The sequence below is a fragment of the Nannospalax galili genome, unplaced genomic scaffold (genome assembly GCF_000622305.1).
Source record: "Nannospalax galili isolate Female #2095 unplaced genomic scaffold, S.galili_v1.0 scaffold123, whole genome shotgun sequence".
Taxonomy (NCBI): domain Eukaryota; kingdom Metazoa; phylum Chordata; class Mammalia; order Rodentia; family Spalacidae; genus Nannospalax; species Nannospalax galili.
In genome coordinates this window covers 1,654,283-1,669,836 of record NW_008350332.1, presented here as the reverse complement: position 1 = coordinate 1,669,836, position 15,554 = coordinate 1,654,283, and the positions used below count along the sequence as shown (strand labels likewise).

At 39.6% G+C, this 15,554-nt stretch overlaps 1 protein-coding gene and 1 non-coding gene across 17 annotated transcripts in view; one reads left to right on the top strand and one right to left on the bottom strand.

The window, feature by feature from the left end:
* Pard3 (par-3 family cell polarity regulator) overlaps nucleotides 1-15,554 on the top strand; it is a gene marked incomplete at its 5' end in the record, with an annotated part of 355,877 nt that overhangs the window by 40,502 nt on the left and 299,821 nt on the right.
* Nucleotides 4,165-4,297, bottom strand: LOC115072805. Its single transcript, XR_003851822.1, has one exon. It is a non-coding gene; the product is annotated as a small nucleolar RNA SNORA9 (small nucleolar RNA).

The following is a 15,554-nucleotide window of genomic DNA, read 5'->3' as shown; positions in this document are numbered from 1 at the left end:
TTGTCCTTTTGAGACAGGGTCTCCCTGTAGCCCCAGCTGACCTGGAACTATTGTAGACCAGGCTGCCCTTGAACTCACAGAGATCCGCCAGCCTCTGCCTCCCGAGTGCTGGGATTACAGGCGTGCACCACCATGCCCAGCCCTTTACCCTTTTCTTTTATGGTTTTCTGCCCAGGCTATCCTCTGCTGTTTCTTGCACCATTTTACAGCTCTACCAAATTTTCTCTGACTTTCCCATATTCACTTTGATTTTGTATGTGTTTTTTAATGAAATTACATAAAACCATATGGTCTTACTACTTCTGTGGCATTTCCTTTAATTTGTAATGTAGAATAGAGATAGTTCTCACGCCATTTAACTCTACCAGTTGGTTTGAATTTGTAAAAGTATGGGCTTTATAATCGTTTCTTGACTCTGTCTCATTTTGAAGTTGCCCTCTTCTGGCTTCTTTGTTCAGAACATTGCAGAATATATAGCAGTCTTCTTCCATTCAGTGAAGGATCTGCCAGTTTCATCTGGATTTTGAGTAATTATATTTACTGTAATATAGATGTCTTCTGTATTTTCCCTTCTAAATCAAAGTGTTTGAAATTAAAAGCAATTTGTAGGCTTTAGCTTTGTTTTTTGAAACAGGTCTCACATATAGCCCTGGGCGGCATGAAAATTGAAATCTTCCTACCTCTGCTTCAGCAGTGCTATTCTAGGAGTCACCAGCACACCCATCCTGATCCACCTATCTACCTACATAGCAAGTTCAAGGTCAGCCTGGGCCAGATCACGTTGCTAAAGCAAGTAAAAGCATTTCTGTCTAAAGTGTAACAACTGAAACCAACTTGCATTTTGGCTACTGATGTAATTTAAACCTGATGCATACCCAGGCCAGCAGAAAATATTCTAAGTTTTTATTCAGTTAATATTCCTTTACACCTGACTGGGGCAGCAGAGTACCAGAACTGATTGATGCTCCTGTGATACAGGAAAACAGAGAGTGTAACAATTGGGCAGAGATTCTAGGATGCTGCCAAACCCCTGGGCTATGTGGGTAGCATTCACTTTCACCAGCAAACACTAGTGACAAATGATCTGGAAGGGACAGAGTCAAGGCACCAAAACATGAAACAGGCAGCAGTTTTATGAGTAGTCTAATGTGCTGAGTGCTCTGGGAGGTCACAAGAAGGGTTGTAGAGCTTATACTAGCTTCAGGCTGGGAAAGAGTTTATAGGAGGCAAATTCAAAAAGAGAACTGGAATCCACCACTAATGTTGATTATTTCCTATAGTAGTAAAGTATGCTGAAAAGAGAGGAGAGAACAGAGAATCAACAGGGAGAAAGGCTGTCGAAGAGGATAAGAGATTGTACCCAGAGCCTAAGTCCCCCAGGGCGGTGCAGAAGGGGTAGAAAAGCAGTTGCTACTAGGGACAGAGTTACTGGTCTTCATCACAAAGGAGCTGTGAATCTCCAAGGCTCACAGCAGTTGCCGTAGAAGGGTCGGAGATGTGTGGGTTTCTGGAGAGTCAGGAGAAACGAGAGGCCTGATACATGGCCTGCTGGGAAATAGAGGATGGTGATTTGTTTTGTTCCTTAATGATAGGGAAGTTGGTTGCCCAATTGCCTGCTGATGGTAAGAAGCCCCAGCCCACTTGATAGGGCTGTTTGTTCAAATTTTAAATTTAGAATCTTGATTACTTGCAATAATAAGCCAAATTTCATCATGCTTTGTATCTGATTAGTTCCTTCTGGACTCTTTCAAAACCCCTTCTGCTTTCTCCTGACCTAACTGGTTTCATGTTGCTGGAATACATCTTGTTGTCTGTTTCTTCCAAACAGATGATCACGACTATAGAAAATAACGCTGGTTTTGATTTTATCCTGAGGGAATCTGACATTAAAATCTCTGTTCAACCGGGCATGGTGGAGCATGCCTTTAGTCCCAGCACTCAGGAGGCAGAGGCAGGCGGAGCTCTGTGAGTTCAAGGCTAGCCTGGTCCACATAGTGAGTTCCAGGACAGCTGGAGCTACAGGGAGACCCTGTCTCAAAAAGACCAAAAAAAAAAAAAAAAAAAAAAATCTCTGTTCAACCTAAGAAACTTTTGACGTTTGTCAGAAAATCCACAGAGCTGGTAATTTCACTGCACTCATCTCTCTGTGTAATAACCGAAAGAGATGCACATTAACATTCAGTTCCTCCCATTGCTTACTTTTTTTGTTGTTTGTTTTGTTTTGTTTTTGTTTTCACAGGGTCTACCCAGTTCCAGCTTGCCTGGAAGTCATTACGTGGACCAGGCTGGCCTCAGTCTCACAGAGATCCACCTGCCTCTGCCTCCCAAGGACATTATTCTTTTATTTTTATGACTAGTAAGATGTTAATATCTAAAGCATAACTTACTGAATTAAACACTTGCAAATGTAGCCAGGCATGGTGGCAGACACCTTTAGTCCCAACAGGCAGATCTCTGTGAGTTCAAGGCCAGCTTGGTCTACAGTAGTGAGTACGGAGACCCTGTTCAAAAAAAAAAAAAAAAAAAAAAAAAAAAACAAATATAGATGTACATATCTATCACCTTGAAAGTTAAGGGGATTGAAGGGTTACAGCAGCCTGCACTTAGCTTTTGCTGGAATAATACTGCTCAGGGACTTGCTGTGAAGAAGAAAGAGTTGAAACAGAGCTTCATGGTTTCTTTTCACTTTCTTATGTGAATATAAATTTAATAGGTGGTTAATATTCAAACTTTAATAATAATCTTTGAACTGAAAAATACCACTCTGATTTTAAAGTGGTCTGGAAAACTTGGGTAACTGATAGATAATTTAAGTCACCATCTTAAAACTTCAGTTCTCAGAAATCCCATTTTGATAATACTGAAAGAATGACTGTTTCCTCCCCAAGGCTTAATTCTTCTTGTTTTTGTGTCTTTGTAAATCTTGGTAATGTATTTAGGATTATTTTCAGTTAATCATAATTATGATAAATACTATTTTTTTTTTTTTTTGAGGCAGGGTCTCCCTGTAGCCTCAGTTGGCCTGGCATTTGCTATGTAGACCAGGCTGGCCTTGAATTCACAGAGATCCACTTGCCTCTACCTCTGCCTCTGCCTCTGCCTCTGCCTCTGCCTCTGCCTCTGCCTCTGCCTCTGCCTCCCAAGTGTTGGGACTAAAGGCATGCACCACCATGCCCAGCCACAATATTTCTAATTTTTTAAAATTAACTTATAAATATTTTATATATTTATTTGTCACATACCACATGCTGTTTAGCACTATGCGTACATGGTAGAATGCTGAATTAATTGAGCTAATTAGCATATACATTACCTGATATGTATATTGTTTTTTTCTCCTTTGTCCTGGGACACTTTAAATGTATTCTCTTAGCAGTTTTTAAAACATATAAAGCCCTGGGTTGAAGAGCTAGTTAATCCATTAAAGGCTCAGGCTAATAACCAAAAATGTCAAGAATATAATACATGGTTGACTGTAGCTATAGTGTATAGTAAATCCCCAAACCTGTTCTTCTTGTGGAATTAAAATTTTGAATCCTTTGGAAACACGCCCAGTCCTAACTCTATAGTTCTGTGAATTCAGTCACAGAATGTTAGAGTTGGGCTATAAATAATAACTATTTACAGGCTAAGATAGCCCAAGGTAAGTTGGCTCTGAACTTGAAATTTTCCAACTTTCCACAGTCAATGAAGTTTTAATCAGTTGATCAGCCATGTAGAATACCCAGTGTAGGTATGGCTTTTGTGGGAACTTTAGTTCACAAGTGATTGATAATCTAATATTCCTAGAGATGAGTTAGGTGTTTTTGGAAAGTCTGTGAGGTCTACTCCCTGAATTCTTTGTGCTGGTTCACTCTGGAGGGTCTCTGCACTGGTGGTCAAATGGGTTACACTTTGCTCCAGATTGCCTTCTAAACTCCTGGGTTGCTTCAGCTCTTTGTTACTTACCAAGATCTTCCTTACCTTACATTTGCTACCCTGGGCACAACTTCACCTTCTCTTTTCCCTGTTACCACACAGCTTTTTTTTTTTGTTTTCTTTCTTTCTCTTTCTTTCTTTCTTTCTTTCTTTCTTTCTTTCTTTCTTTCTTTCTTTCTTTCTTTCTTTCTCTCTCTCTCTCTCTCTCTCTTTCTTTCTTTCTTTCTTCTTTCTTCTTTTACCAGCAATTGTCTGAAATTTCTGTAATCTTTCTCTGGAGAGAGCAGGGCACCACCTCAAACTATTCCAAAACTGTTCTGGCAAGCACAGTAGGAATGCGCAGGGTCACTGTAGACCCAAGCTTGCTGGAGGCTTGCTAGCACACCACTCATTTTTAATAGCAGTTTCTGACATGCTCACAATTTTTTTCTGCCTTCTTCACTTCTACATCTTATGTGTATGGGATGATGCTCAGCATATCCTAGACATTGGATGGGTAGGTGGGTGGGCAAATGGATGGATAGATGGATGGGTGGGTGGATGGATAGATGGCTGGATGAGTGAGTGAATAAGTACAACAGTTGACTGGAATTGTTTTATGAGCTTGCTTTTAGGAAAAAGATTCATACTTTGAGCAGATTTTCATTTTATCAGACTGAACCCAGAGTTTACTCCATGGTGATGATTCATAAGGTTGAATTAAAAACATCATAAATGACTGGTTCTTAGCTACATATGAGCCACAGAAATAAAGACCATAAAGAGTTACTAAACATAGCCAGGGGGTGGTGTATACCATTAATCCCAGCACTTAGGATTCAGACAGATCTCTGTGACTTCAAGGCCAGCCTGGTATACATAGTGAACTCCAGACCAGTCAGGATTACGTAGTGAGACCTTGTCTAAAAAGAAAAAAAATAATAAATAGAATTTTAAGAAAAGCGACTAAACACTAGTTCAGCTTAAACATTTTCTTGGGATCATTTTGGAAAGATAAACTGTGCTTTTTATTTTAAAATTACATCTTAAATATTATCAAAATTCAAAAATTTTTGTTACATTCATTTATTGTATAGGTTTGTGTAGGTGTGTGCATGCCACCACGTGCATGTGGAAATACAGGACAACTTGTGGAAGCTGGTTCTTTTCTTCAATCATGTGGGTCCTGGAGATCAAACTCAGGGTGCTGGGATTGTTAGCATATACCTTAACTTGATGAACCATCTCACCAGTTCTAATTATGAAAATTTATATATATAATATATATTGCATATATATATTATATATATATGGTCAGCATTTAAGACAGGAGGCTATGCTATAGGATTCAGTGCTGCTAAATGTCATAAATGTACTTTTACATCATCATTGTAGACTGTATCATGCAGTGTTTCCATTCAATAATAGGGATTATTATATATGTATAACATGAAATAATCAGTGCTAGATGTCCCATCTGATGTCCAAAGGAAAAGGCTTGCTGTCATCAGTCATGCAAGTAATTTTCATGAATAGAGCTAGAAAGAGGATGCCAACTATGGCGGCACATACCTGTGGTCCCAACACTTAAGAGGCAGGGGCAGGGGCAGGAGGATTGCCCACAAGATTGAAGCCAGCCTGGCCTATATAGTAAGTTTCAGGCCAGCGAGGGCTACAGAGCAAGACCTTGTCTCAAAAGGTAAAACAGCAACATCAATGCAAGCATGCCTGGGATATGCATGTAAACCTGTTTCTGAGCCCCTTGCTCACCCATTTCATCCTCTAAAAGGAAAGACAGCCCCTGTTTGTCACCTGTGAGTGAATTACCAGTTTTTTTTTGTTTGTTTGTTTTTGGTTTTGGTTTTTTTTAGACAAAGTCTCACTATGTAGCCCTGGCTGGCGGGTCACTTGCTATGGTAGACCAGGCTGGCCTCAAACCCACCCACTTCTGCCTCCCAAGTGCTGAGATTATAGGTGTGCACCACTATACCTGACACATGAATGAATTCTGCTGTTCAGAGTCTGAATAGAATAAGTAGGAATAAAAGGGTTTTTTTGTTGTTGTTTTTTTCCACTTTTATGTTTTGGCTTAATAAATCCTTCTTACTAAAAATTGCTTTGACTCATTTTTAAGAAAGACTAATCAGTTGGCTGTGGTGGTGCACACTTTTAGTCCCAGCACTCAGGAGGCAGAGACAGGTAAGTTCAAGGCCAACCTGGTCTACATAGTGAGTTCCAGGCCAGCTGGGGCTACAGGGAGACCCTGTCTCAAAATGGTAAAAAAAAAATATATGTATATATATATATTATTTCAGAATTTCATACAATGGTTTTGGTCATAGTCACACCCCCTACTTTCTTCTCAGATCCATCCTTACCTTCCTACACCTTCATTATTATTATTATTAATTTTTTTTTTTTTGGTTGGGGGAGAGAGGTTTCCCTATAGCTCCAGCTGGCCTGGAACTCACTATTAAGGCCTATTAAGTCTAATTTATGGGAACAAAGATTTACAATTTACAACACAGATTTACAATTTATAGGAACAAAGGTCACCCCAAATTCCAGCTGTTGAACTGATATAAACTAGATTTTGTTAATATTTTCCGAAAGGTTTTTATCTGTTACTCACAGGATGTGAAGTCTGACACAGAGATGGGCGAAGAATTGCTGTTAGGGGACTCAAGATAGCTCAGGATAAATAAACTCTGGACCTCAATGTTCCAGACTCTCCACAATCATGGAAATTCTAATCAGTTGATCAGCCTTGCCTGAGGTTCAGGATTTGTTTTTTTTTTTCTTTTTCTGGGAACTTTTGTACACAGTTGCCCCTATTGGCCAAGCATCACATTTTGTGCATTCAGGGGCCATATATTATCTATTAAATGATATAACATAAGCTCCCTAGGAACTAGGAAGGCTCATTCCTAGGCTCTAATGTAGACAAGGCTGGGTTGCAGGCAGTACAGCAGTGAGGAATAGCTTGTAAACCATTAAGTAATACCTAGATTACTTCAGAACCATTAGGCATTTTTTCCTTTTGTCCTTTGTATCTGGTATTACATTCATATGTGACATATAATAGGATTGTTACACTTAAAATTAAGATGATCAAGATTACTATTTGACCTGATGGAATAAAGGTAACAGATTAAGGAAACATGCATTTTAAACAAATAAAATTTGCATGTATTTAAAAAAAACTAGATTGACTGTATGTTTACTTCTGCATTTACAGTTACTTATATACTACGAAAGATCTTATTTGAGGTATTTTAATAAATCTGTCATTTTTTCATTTTAGTTTTTTTTTCTTTTGTCCAGCATGATTTCATATCATAGCTGTAACCTCATGTAGAGTGGCTAGCTCTAATTCTAAGAAAGACTATCTTCATGCTTTATAATTTTGTTTTGTTAATATAAAGGAAATGGACAACACTGCAGTGACTCCTCTTAGAGTCCCATTTACATTTCTTTTTTCCTTTTTTTTTTTTTTTTTTTTTTGTCTTTTTTTGTCCTTTTGAAACAGGGTCTCTCTGTAGCCGTTGTCCTGGAACTCACTATGTCAACCAGGCTGCCTCTGGCTCCCAAGTGCTGGAACTTACGGTGTGTGCCACCACGCCTAGTTCACTGGAAGTAAGATTTGGTAATGGGGACTGGAGAGATGGCTCAGTTGTTAAGAGCACTGTCTGCTCTAGCAGAGGCCACTGGTTCAATTTTCAGCACCCACATTATGGCTGACAGCCATCAGTAACTCCAGTTCCAGGGGAATCCAGTGCCCTCTTTTGATCTCCATGGGCATTGCACCACACTAGTACACTTCATACATGCAGGCAGAATACTTACACACATAAAATAAAAATAGTAAGTAAAATGTTTTTTGTAAATTTTTGTGTATTTCATACAGAACATCTTAATCATCTTTATAACTTCTTCCCTATTAACCCCCCTACCCCACTGGAATTCATACACTCTATCTTTTGTGTTAAGGCCTATTGTGTCAAGTTAAGGTCCCCAGACATCCCTCAGTACAAGTTCATCCACTGGGGTATAGGCAGCTTATCTAGAGTCCCTCCCTTTAAGATCAGCTCTTTGTCACCCAGCAGTTATCAACTGCCAATAATTCTCAAACTAACTTTGGGACTTGTTGCCCATTTCCACAGTTCTGTGTGCTGGGGTTTTGTTTGCTTAAGGTTGTATAGATCTTGTGCATGCTGACACCATTGCTGTAGGCTCACATGAGAAGGGCTCCAGGAGCCTGTAGGACTTTTATTTCCATATGGTCATGCACTTCCTCCCTGGCTCTTACAGTCTTTCCACGCCCTCTTCTGCAATGGTCCCTGAGCCCTGAGTGAGTGGAGTTTGATATAAGAGTCCTGTCCATGTACCCACACTCTGCAGGCTCTTGCTCTCCACACTTTGGTCATTTGTGTCCTTTCATGTTCCTGGCCCTCTGTTGTGTGAGGGAGCTTCATTGAAGCGAATTGAGAGATGCATTAGTGTCCTTTTTACTCCTTGTTCTATGTTCTATGAGCCTTAGGTGTAGAGGTTGTATTGTAGATGTGCCACTTACGCTTGGGCAATTCATAGACAATGTCTGTGTGTGACCCGTTGTGGAAGTCTACAATAGTCTTCTCTATCTGTTGCAAAAAAAAAGCTTCTTTGATGAGTGGTGACTGGGATACTTGTCTGTAGATAAAAGGACCCATCTTGCACATAATAGGAAATTAAATTTGTCTAGGGATGTGACAGCCTTGGGGTTTTCTCTAAGATCTAAGACCTTTCCAGCCATGTGTATTTGGCTATGTTTACAGTACCACACATGAGTTTCCTCCCATTGAGTGGGCTTTAAGTCCATTTAGATAGTTGTTGATTACCCCCAAGATAAATGTGCCACTGCTTCACCAATGTCCTTTGCTGCACCAGTCATTGATGTGGTTTTTAGGCTTTGAAGCTGGGGTTGGAACATTGATTGATGTTCTCCCTTAGTAGCTTTCATAGGGTTCTCCAAAGCTGTGAGAGCTAGCCTTCAGGGGAGGTGGTGGTTCCAGCTCCATAACTCCAAATCCTGTGTCTAGGGGATTTTTTATTTGCTACCAGTAGTACTTACCAAGTGGGTCTCTGGCCAGAAAAACAGAAGCAAAAGAACTCAGAGTAACATGTAAGCCATGCTTAATATGGTAATCAGCCAAGCAAACAGACAGGGAAACTGGCCAACAGTGCTTCAAGATGGATCTCAACAGCACCTCTGAGAAATGTTAGCAGTGAGGGGGCCAGGGACCTCATCCCACATAGTGGCCCTTAGCAGCCTGAGGCATTTCCCTAAGCTTTTAAGGGTCTCTCTTCAGGCCAAATGAAGATTCATGGTGTCAATCCCTGAAAGGAATTTTAGGGCTAGCTAATACAATAAATGCATTTTAATGTAGGCTTAATCATGGTGGTTAAAAGAGAAAAAGAGGTACTCAAGGAAAAATAGGCTATAATCTATTCCCATATAGAATTTTGCTTGGTTAGGTGATAAAGAATGAAGCAAGATCAGAGAAAGCTGTGAGAGTGGAGGTTAGGCTCAGAATTTATATTTAGTTTTGATATAACCTCTGAAAATTTAAAAATTAACTTACTTGTTTTTAATAACTCCATTTAACTCACATGTACTTTTTAGAGCCCTTATTAGTTATTATAAATTACCCATTTTATACTTTGTTCTTTTTCAGATGATTTTACCATCCAATTAAAGCAGGCTGCCCATTTGTGACATTTTAAAACTTTTATTGCCTAGGACTTTTAGTTAAGTACACAAAATTAACCAATTTACAAGTAATAAATGGTCTCTTACCTTTAGGTACCTTTTTTTTTTTTTTTTTTTTTGTATGTTTGCTTTCACATTTTTAGTTGAATTAACACTGATTAAATCTAAAACTAGTTGGAGTATGAAATATCTGTTTGGCTTTCTCTAAACTGTTCTCCATACCTTAGATTAGATAGGGGAATAGTGTGCAGAGAAGAAGAAAATAAAAGAAGAAAAGACTGTTAGCAAATCTAACAACAAATGGTCAGAATCCAGCATGCCTTCAGAGGTCTGAAAGCAACCAAAAAACAGACTGAATATCGAAGCCAAAAATGCTTTCAAAGCAGACTAGATACCATAAACCAAGTATTTTGAAGGAAAACCAAAACCAAAAAGGTATCTACCAAATAGGATCCTTAAACAACTAGCTCAGAATAAGCAAAGGACCATGAACCAAGGAGGGTCTGAAAGAGCCCTGGAAAGAACTCACCACAATCTCCCCAAGGAGACACCACCAGATGGCTTGGACTCAGTGGGTTCATGCTGGTACCTCAGTTCCATCCCGTGACTTCTCCAGTGAAAAGTGGATCATTCTCAGTCCTCGTTTTGAGTACTGTGACTTTTGACACAAAAGCACAACTCTCACTTCCTAGGGAATAAGAGATTCTAGAACTAAATATGAGTGACCATGGCTTGAGAACACAGATTTAGGTCATCCCCAAATTCTGTTTTCCAACATGGTAGCTGTTTCAGGAAGTTTTTATAGTAACAATAAAAAAAAAGTTATAAATTATGGCTCTTTTCACATACATTAATGGAAACATTAAGGTGGTGGTTACAGCAAAGTAGAGAAATTACTACAGGCCTCAGATGCTGTGTGATGTCACTCAGCCTTTTGATGGGTAGAAACTAGGTTTTGTTAATTTAGTGCATTTCACCCTGTTAGTAACAGGGCATCATGTCTGATTCAGGTGGACAAAGGTAGCACAAGAGAAATTTTAATTAGGCTGGACCTGCACCATTCCAAATGCTTCCCGTCATTAATATTTTGATCAGTTTATCAGTCCAATTGAAGATACATGTTGCCCTCTCCTCCAACTTTTATTCACACCACCCTAAAGAATTTTTATAGTCATAAAACTCAGCCTCTTTCCTGGTCCTCTTTCCATAAAGAAACAGTTTTTGAAGTTACAGTGAATAAAACTAAAATGGTGGGTCCAGAGAAGGAACAGACTCTACCCAGAATGTCTAAGAGATGTTTCCCTGCTGGAAACCCAGCTCCCTGAGAGCAGCCATTTCCTAGGACTGCCAGAAAGAATAGGATGAAAGAGCCAGGCGTGGTGGCACAAGCCTTTAGTTTTAGAACTCCAGAGGCAGAGGCAGGAGGATCTCTGTGAGTTCAAGGCCAGCCTGGTCTACATAGTGAGTTCCAGGCCAGCTGGGGCTACAGGGAAACCCTCTCTCAAAAAAACAAACAAAACAACAACAACAAAAGAATAGGATGAAAGAACTGTGACGCTTACTGTAGAAATGCAGAAAGACATTCAGGGGTTTGATCAAGAAACTATTATTTGATATTCCAAGGATTTCTCGAATAAGAAAAAAAAAGCAGCTTAGCCCCTTTGAAGGGCTCATCTGCATAGCGAAGTATAGCTACCTCCACAGGGGAGCTTAAGGGCCCGGGAGGGACTTCCTGCTGACTTCTAGGACAGTTTCTCCTAGGAAGGACTTCTCCCTTTGTTTCTATTATTCAGAGATGTTATGTAGGCTAGGAGGGGCATCCCTGCTCAGGTTTGTTTTGTTTTAATAGTCATGTTGCCAAGTATTTTAAGTGGCTCACTTACAAAGTCTGTTTCTCTAGCTGCCTGAAGCACTGCATAATTATCTTTTTCCTGTTGCCCATAGCCCAGTTCACCTTGTCTTTTATTTTGCAAGCAACTATCAGACATCTGAACTTCTTCTAGCTGAACATGTAAGAGTAAATATTTCCAGAGTGAAACAGTTGTGGTCCTTGCTTGTGACCTATATACATATTTCAAGCCTTTTAAGTAATATCTGCTACATTTTACGCTTATTTGTCCCATATATTTTGTTTAATCATTTCCCACTAAAAATTGCAATGAGTTTATTTCTCTGAAGACATCTCTTCTGGAAAATACTGATAAGAAAATCTCTTATATATAATGAACTGAAGATGTTTGGTCCAGTTAGAAACCGTAAGTTTGGATTTAATTATATCCCGAGGGAAACTTGAGGAAACGAAAAGTACCAGCATAGTCGGGCTAAATTGTGAGATCAAAAGCAAATGATGTGGTTATTAAGTAATGAAGTGATCTCACCGCCTGCAGTTCCCTGTGATTTAGAAAATTTGGGGGGTGCATACGTATGGTGAGTTGGATCTTCTAGCCGTCCCCTTCCTTTAGAGTAGATACTATGAGGACTTGAGTGAGAGGAAAGGTGGCAGGGAGGTGTGGTGCGGTTCCTTGCTAAAGGCAGGAGAGAGGATTAAAGACAGAAAAGTTTTTGTTTTATTTTATTATGCCAAGTGCATGCTCAGCCAGCCCCCAAGCTGAGCCACAGTCTTTAACTGCTTTTAAAAAGTGTGACTCCCAGCCAAGCATGGTGGTACACACCTTTAATTCCAGCACTGGAGGCAAAGGCAGGAGGATCTTTGTGAGTTCAAGCCAGGCTGGTCTACATAGTGAGTTCCACGTCTGCTGGGGCTACAGGGAGATCCTGTCTCAAAAAGACTCTCTCTCTCTCTATATATATATCCTAAAATAGTTTGTGCTCATTGTGAAAATACTTTTGATTTATAAGACAATAAAAGTCAGCTCTAATCCTGCACCCACCCTGAGCCTGGGGAATGTCCCCTGGAAACCCTGCTGCTCATCATTTACAGGAAAACACTCAAGAAGTTTAATAGAAATTCCACTTTATGTGAAAGTACATTGCTGAATTTAAATTTTTTTTCCAGCGTAAGTTTTATTTTCTCACAAGCCCCTCTGCTTACACTGGCCAGCCATCTTAGATCAGTCTCAGTAACTCTGGGTCGCTCGTCTACAAATCAATTTCGATGGACAAATATGGTGAAATTGAAGAACTCAAATGTATTTTTCAAAACTGAGCTCTGCCTCTTCAAGGACATAGGTGAGGATTAACTTACTAAAACAATGTTTATATGGTATCTGGAACTTTCCTTGAAGGATGAGAGAACAATTTCCCTCTCTTTATCCCTGGATGTTTTATTTTCCGCATAATTATCACCATGATTCCCTCACAGCCAGATTATGAAATGGTTAAAGCTGTTACTTCCTGTATTCAGATCAAAAATTGGGTTGAAGGAAGGGGTGATTGCTAACCTTCTGCAACACAAGGCCCTGGGTTCTTTTCCTTTCTTTGTAGAGGACTGTGGTGAGGGTGGAGAAGAAAAGAGAATCTCAAGTGTAGTGAACTGATTGGGCCACGCACAGACAGGACCCTACCATGTCTTTTTCTTACATATACCGCTGCGTAGGTTGACACAATGCCATGTTGTCTGTTGAGCAACCCTTATTAGTGAATATTCTGCATTTCAGCAGCTCAGCTCTCCAAATTCCATGCAAATTCCAATGTGTTGAGAGGATCAGGAGCTTGTCAAGTGGGTATGCAGCTCAGTTGTGTTGGATAAAGATTGTATGTTTTGTTATTTTGAGGACTTTTTGTTCAGGATTACAGGGAGGTTGTTCTGAGAACAAACAAACAAAGTAGCACTTCCAAGTCCTCAGTGCATGTTAGTGGTTGTCTTATTTTTATTGTATATTTGTAGATAAATAATTTCTTGGCGCTGGGATTGAAGTATATAATTTTATTTTGTTATTATTGTTGTTTTTGAAATAAGGTCTAACTATGAATCCCTGGCTGGCTTGGAACTCTCTTTGTAGACCAAACTGGCCTAAGATTCACAGATGTTTGACTGTCTTTGCTTCCTGAGTGCTGGAATTAAAGGCATACATCACCATGCCCAGTAAAGCATGTAATTTTAAATTTTGAAGATTGCTGTCTTTTAAAGGAGCAGGGTGTTTACTAGTATCAATAAAATATTTCCTTAGGGTCAGGGGAGGTGGCTCAGTAGTCAAGGGCACTTGTTCCTCTTCCACAGACCCTGCGTTTCTTTCCTAGCATTCATGTTGAACAGCTTACAAAAGCCTGTGTATCCAATTCCCAAAGGCCTAACACACACACACACACGAATGAATGAATGAATGAATGAATGAATGACAATAAATCTTAAGGTCGGACCAGGGAGGCAGTGGTAGGTGGATTTCTGTGAGATCAAGGGCAGCCTGTTCTACATAGTGAGTTCCAGGCCAGCTGTAGCAGGAGGGAGACCCTGTCTCAAAAAGACAAAAATAAATAAATCTTAAAAAACATTTCCTTCTGGGGCTGAAGAGATGACCCAGTGGTTAAGAGCTCATGCACAGGACCTGGGTTCAATTCCTAGCACCCATATGATGGCTAACAATTGTCCATAACTCCAGTTCCAGAGATTTGACTCCTTCTTCTGACCTCCGTGGACATTGCACGACACGGGTACATCACTTATATACATGCAGCCAATATACTCATACACATACACATAAAACAAAATATTTAACTATTTCCTTAGATTCTTAGGTATTTTTTGAATTTATTTTTTTATGTGGTTCATGCCTGTGGGTACATGCACGTGGTGGTCAAGGATAACTAATAGGAAGTGGTTCTCTCCTTCCACCATGTGGTAATCAAACTCAGGTCATAAGGCTTGTCAGCAAGAACCTCTATCAAATGAGCCTTCTAATTTAAATTTTTTCTTATTGTTTTAACCTTAGTACACAAATTTTCAACTTTGAAAGGTTATTTATTTATTTATTTGAGGCATGGTCTCATGTATCCTAGGTCAGTTTTGAATTGGCTATGTAGTAAGAATAGTTTCTTTTTTCTTTTTTTTTTTTTTTTTTTGGTCTTATTGAGACAGGGTCTCCCTGTAGCCCCAGTTGGCCTGGTACTCACTAGGTAGACTAGGCTGGCCTCAAACTCACAGAGATCCATTTGCCTCTGCCTCTACCTCTTGAGTGCTGGGATTAAAGGCATGCAACACCATCCAGTAACAATAAAAATTTTGAAGCTAGGAAAATTTATTACATTTGAATGAAAAGTCATCTGTATATTCAATGCAATGCCAATCAAAATCCCCATGACATTTTCCACAGAATTGGAAAAAACTATCCTAAGATTCATATGGAAGCACAAAAGACCTAGGATAGCCTCAACAACAGGATGAACGAAATTTTATTTCTTTCTTAATTTCTCTTTTGACCCATTCATCATTCAGGAGTGTGTTGTTTAATCTCCATGTGTTCATGTAGTGGTTAGGGCTTCTCCTGGTGTTGATTGTAAGCTTTATTGCATTATGGTCTGACAGAATGCATGGAATTATTTCAATCTTTTTGTATTGTTGAGGTTTGTTTTGTGCCCCAGTATATGGTTGATTTTTGGAGAAGGTCCCATGGGGTGCTGAGCAATGCCGGGGGGATTACTATGTGAGATTTCAAGCTGTATTACAGTGCTATAGTCATAAAAACAACATAGTACTGGCACAAAAATAGACCCATAGAGCAATGGAACAAAATTGAAGACCCAAATATGAGTAAATGCAATTTCAGCCACCTGATATTTGACAAAGGGGCCAACATTCACTAGAGAGAGGAAAGACAGTATGTTCAGCAAATGGTGCCAAAACTGGATCTCCACTTGTAGAAGAATGAAACTAAACCCCTATCTTTCACCCTGCACAAAAGTCAAGTCCAAATGGATCAAAGACCTCAATGTAAAGCCTGAAACTCTGAAA